This window comes from Arachis ipaensis, chromosome B7 (assembly GCF_059453495.1).
Source record: "Arachis ipaensis isolate K30076 ecotype BB chromosome B7, ASM5945349v1, whole genome shotgun sequence".
Taxonomy (NCBI): Eukaryota; Viridiplantae; Streptophyta; class Magnoliopsida; order Fabales; family Fabaceae; genus Arachis; species Arachis ipaensis.
The window spans coordinates 89,718,039-89,723,616 of NC_142442.1; the positions used below are offsets into that span (position 1 = coordinate 89,718,039).

Consider the following 5,578-nt stretch of genomic DNA (forward strand, 5'->3'; position numbering starts at 1 on the left):
AGTGGTTGTCAGGCACGCGTTCATAGGGAATGATGATGATTGTCACGTTCATCACATTCAGGTTGAAGTGCGAATGAATATCTTAGAAGCGAAATAAGATGAATTGAATAGAAAACAGTAGTACTTTGCATTAATCTTTGAGGAACAGCAGAGCTCCACACCTTAATCTATGGAGTGCAGAAACTCTACCGTTGAAAATACATAAGTAATGAAGGAGTTCATTGGTCTCGGCCCCAGAGGGGAACCGGAATAACCAAGACTATGAATACAATGATAAAAAGTTCTATTTATAATAAACTAGTCACTAGGTTTACAGAAGTAAGTAATTGATGCATAAATCCAGTTCCGGGGCCCACTTGGTGTGTGCTGGGGCTGAGCATGAATGTTACACATGCAGAGGTCATTCTTGGAGTTGAACACCTGCTTTTGTGCCATTTTGGGCGTTGAACTCCACTTTGCAACTTGTTTTTGGCGCTGGACGCCAGAATTGGACAGAGAGCTGGCGTTGAACGCCAGTTTGCGTCGTCTAAACTTGGGCAGGGAGGTCAGAATCCAACAGCATCAGCAGTCCTTCTTCAACCTCTGAATTTGATTTTTGCTCAAGTCCCTCAATTTCAGCCAAAAAATACCTGAAATCACAGAAAAACACACAAACTCATAGTAAAGTTCAGAAATGTGAATTTAACATAAAAACTAATGAAAACATCCCTAAAAGTAACCAGATTCTACTAAAAACATACTAAAAATAATGCCAAAAAGCGTATAAATTATCCGCTCATCACAACACCAAACTTAAATTGTTGCTTGTCCCCAAGCAACTGAAAATCATATAGGATAAAAAGAAGAGAATATACTAAAAATTCCAAACTATCAATGAAATATAGCTCCAATCAGATGAGCGGGACTTGTAGCTTTTTGCCTCTTGAATAGTTTTGGCATCTCACTTTATCCATTGAAGTTCAGAATGATTGGCATCTATAGGAACTCAGAGTTCAGATAGTGTTATTGATTCTCCTAGTTCAGTATGATGATTCTTGAACACAGCTATTTTATGAGTCTTGGCCGTGGCCCTAAGCACTTTGTTTTCCTGTATTACCACCGGATACATAAATGCCACAGACACATAATTGGGTGAACCTTTTCAAATTGTGACTCAGCTTTGCTAAAATCCCCAATTAGAGGTGTCCAGGGTTCTTAAGCACACTCTGTTTTTGCTTTGGACCTTGACTTTAACTGCTCAGTCTCAAGTTTTCACTTGACACCTAAACGCCACAAGCACATGGTTAGGGACAGCTTGGTTTAGCCGCTTAGGCCAGGATTTTATTCCTTTAGGCCCTCCTATCCAATGATGCTCAAAGCCTTGGGATCTTTTTTATTTACCCTTACCTTTTGGTTTTAAGGGTTACTGGCTTTTTGCTCTTGCCTCTTGGTTTTAAGAGCTTTTGGCTTTTTCTGCTTGCTTTTTCTTTCTATTTTTTTTTTCGCTTATGATTTTTTTTTTCTGCAAGCTTTGTTCTTTGCTGCTTTTTCTTGCTTCAAGAATCATTTTTATGATTTTTCAGATTATCAAATAACATGTCTCCTTGTCATCATTCTTTCAAGAGCCAACATATTTAACATTCATGAACAACAACTTCAAAACATATGCACTGTTCAAGCATACATTTAGAAAACAAGAAGCATTGTCACCACATCAATATAATTAAACTAAGTTCAAGGATAAATTAGAAACTCATGTACTTCTTGTTCTTTTGAATTAAAACATTTTTCATTTAAGAGAGGTGATGGATTCATAGGACATTTATAAGTTTAAGACAAAGTTACTAACTACTAATGATCATGTAATGAAGACCCAAACATAGATAAGCACTTTAACATAGAGAAAACGAAAATAGAGAATGTAAGAACAAGGAATGAGTCCACCTTAGTGATGGTGGCGTTTTCTTCTTGAGGAACCAATGATGTCCTTGAGCTCTTCTATGTCTCTTCCTTGTCTTTGTTGCTCCTCCCTCATTGCTTTTTGATCTTCTCTAATTTCATGAAGGATGATGGAGTGCTCTTGATGTTCCACCCTTAGTTGTCCCATGTTGGAACTTAATTCTCCTAGGGAGGTGTTGATTTGCTCCCAATAGTTTTGTGGAGGAAGATGCATTTGAGGCATCTCTGGGATCTCATGGTGATGAGCTTGAAAGGGACCTCAGGGATCACGTTCTTCTTGGTCACAACATCATAGAAGTGGTCTTGATGAGCTTTGGAGATGAATCTTTCCATCTCCCATGACTCGGAGGTGGAAGCTTTTGTCTTCCCTTTCCCTTTTCTAGAGGATTCTCCGGTCTTAGGTGCCATCAATGGTAATGGAAAAACAAAAAGCTTATGCTTTTACCACACCAAACTTAGAATATTGCTCGCCCTTGAGCAAGAGAAGAAAGAATAGATGAAGAAGAAGTAGAAAATATGGAGGAGAGGGGGGTAAGGTTCGGCCATATAGGGTGGATTTGGGTGGGAAATTGATTTTGAATTTTGAAGGTAGGTGGAGTTTATGAGGTAGGTTTATGGGGAAGAGTGGATGGATGTGAGTGGTAAAGTGGTGATAGGGAAGAGAGATTGAGGTGATTGGTGAAGAGTTTTAGGGAAGAGTGTTTATGGGATTGTGTGAAAGAGGGGTGAGAAGAAGTGAGTGGAGGTAGGTGGGGATCCTGTGGGGTCCACAGATCCTGAGGTGTTCAAGGACTTACAACCTTGCACCAAATTAGGCATGTAAAATGCCCTTGCACACAACTCTAGGCGTTCAGCGCCAGGTTGGTGCCCATTTTGGGCGTTCAACGCCCATTTGTTGCCCATTTCTGGCGTTGAACGCCAGAACCATGCTTGTTCTGGCCGTTCAGTGCCAGCTCTTCTCCAGGGTGCAATTCTGGCGTTCAGCGCCCAGATGCTGCCCATTTTGGGCGTTCAGCGCCCAGATACTGCCCATTTTGGGCGTTCAGCGCCAGATACTGCCCATTTTGGGCGTTCAGCGCCAGAACCATGCTCTGTTCTGGCGTTGAACGCCAGGCAGGTGCTTCCTCCAGGGTGTGATTTTTCTTCCGCTGTTTTAGATTCTGTTTCTAAATTTTTGATCATGAACCTAAGAAAACATGAAAAACAAAAATAAAATTAGATAAATAAACATTGGGTTGCCTCCCAACAAGCGCTTCTTTAATATCAATAGCTTGACAGTGGGCTCTCATGGAGCCTCACAGATGTGCAGAGCTTTGTTGAGACCTCCCAACACCAAACTTAGAGTTTGGATATGGGGGTTTGACACCAAACTTAGAGTTTGGTTGTGGCCTCCCAACACCAAACTTAGAGTTTGACTGTGGGAGCTTTGGTTGACTCTGCTTTGAGAGAAGCTTTTTCTGCTTCCTCTCCATGGATGCAGAGAGAGATCCTTGAGTTGTACACACAAGGTTGTCCTTATTTAATTGAAGGATCAATTCTCCTCTGTCTACATCAATCACAGCTCTTGCTGTGGCTAGGAAAGGTCTTCCTAGGATGATGGATTCATCCTCTTCCTTTCCAGTATCCAGGACTATGAAATCAGTAGGGATGTAAAGGCCTTCAACCTTCACTAACACGTCCTCTACTTGTCCATAAGCCTGTTTTCTTGAATTGTCTGCCATCTCTAGTGAGATTTTAGCAGCTTGCACCCCAAAGATTCCTAGTTTGTCTATTACAGAGAGGGGCATGAGGTTTATTCCTGAACCAAGGTCACACAGAGCCTTAAAGATCATGGTGCCTATGGTACAAGGTATTAAGAACTTTCCAGGATCCTGTTTCTTCTGAGGCAGTGTCAGTTGATCCAGATCACTTAGTTCATTGGTGAACAAGGGTGGTTCATCTTCCCAAGTTTCAATACCAAATAATTTGGCATTTAGCTTCATGATTGCACCAAGGAACTTGGCAGCTTGCTCTTCAGTGACATCCTCATTCTCTTCAGAAGAGGAATACTCATCAGAGCTCATGAAGGGTATAAGGAGGTTCAATGGAATCTCTATGGTCTCTAGATGAGCCTCAGATTCCTTTGGTTCCTCAGAGGGAAACTCCTTATTGATCACTGGACGTCCCAGGAGGTCTTCCTCACTGGGATTCACGTCCTCCTCTCCCTCTTTGGGTTCGGCCATTTTGGTAATATCAATGGCCTTGCACTCTCTCTTTGAATTTTCTTCTGTATTGCTTGGGAGAGTACTGGGAGGGATTTCAGTGATCCTTTTACTCAGCTGGCCCACTTGTGCTTCCAAATTTCTAATGGAAGACCTTGTTTCATTCATGAAACTTACAGTGGCCTTGGATAGATCAGAGACTAAGTTTGCTAAATTAGAGGTACTTTGTTCAGAGTTCTCTGTCTGTTGCTGAGTGGATGATGGAAAAGGCTTGCTACTGCTAAACCTGTTTCTTCCACCATTATTAAAGCCTTGTTGAGGCCTTTGATCCTTCCATGAGAGATTTGGATGATTTCTCCATGATGGATTATAGGTGTTTCCATAAGGTTCACCTACGTAATTTACCTCTGCTATTGCAGGGTTCTCAGGATCATAAGCTTCTTCTTCAGAAGATGCCTCTTGAGTACTGTTGGATGCAGCTTGCATTCCATTCAGACTCTGGGAAATCATATTGACTTACTGAGTCAATATTTTGTTCTGAGCCAATATGGCATTCAGAGTATCAATTTCAAGAACTCCCTTCTTCATAGGCATCCCATTACTCACAGGATTCCTCTCAGAAGTGTACATGAACTGGTTATTAGCAACCATGTCAATGAGTTCTTGAGCTTCTGCAGGCGTTTTCTTTAGGTGAATGGATCCACCTGCAGAAGTATCCAATGACATCTTTGATAGCTCAGATAAACCATCATAGAATACATCCAGGATGGTCCATTCTGAAAGCATATCAGAAGGACACTTTTTGGTCAGCTGCTTGTATCTTTCCCAAGCTTCATAGAGGGATTCACCTTCTTTCTGTCTGAAGGTTTGAACATCAGCTCTAAGCTTGCTCAGCTTTTGAGGAGGAAAGAACTTGGCTAAGAAAGCCGTGACCAGCTTATCCCAAGAGTTTAGGCTGTCTTTGGGTTGAGAGTCCAACCATATTCTAGCTCTGTCTCTTACAGCAAAAGGGAAAAGCATGAGCCTGTAGACTTCAGGATCTACTCTATTAGTCTTAACAGTATCACAGATCTGCAAGAATTTAGTTAAGAACTGAAAAGGATCTTCAGATGGAAGTCTATGAAACTTGCAGTTCTGCTGCATCAGAGAAACTAGCTGAGGTTTCAGCTCAAAATTGTTTGCTCCAATGGTAGGAATGGAAATGCTTCTTCCATGTAAATTGGAATTAGGTGCAGTAAAGTCACCAAGCATTCTCCTTGCGTTATTGTTGTTGGGTTCGGCTGCCATCTCCTTTACTTGTTCGAAATTTTCAATAAGGTTGTCTCTGGATTGATGTAATTTAGCTTCTCTTAGTTTTCTCTTCAAAGTCCTTTTAGGTTCTGGATCAGCTTCAACAAGAATGCCTTTTTCTTTGTCCCTGCTCATAAGAAAGAGAAGAG

At 41.4% G+C, this 5,578-nt stretch overlaps 1 non-coding gene across 1 annotated transcript; it reads left to right on the plus strand.

Moving 5' to 3' along the window:
- The first annotated feature begins 4,919 nt into the window (after window positions 1-4,919).
- LOC148553311 (small nucleolar RNA R71) lies at window positions 4,920-5,027 on the plus strand. The gene has a single exon (XR_015892874.1). It is a non-coding gene; the product is annotated as a small nucleolar RNA R71 (small nucleolar RNA).
- The last annotated feature ends 551 nt before the right edge of the window (window positions 5,028-5,578 follow it).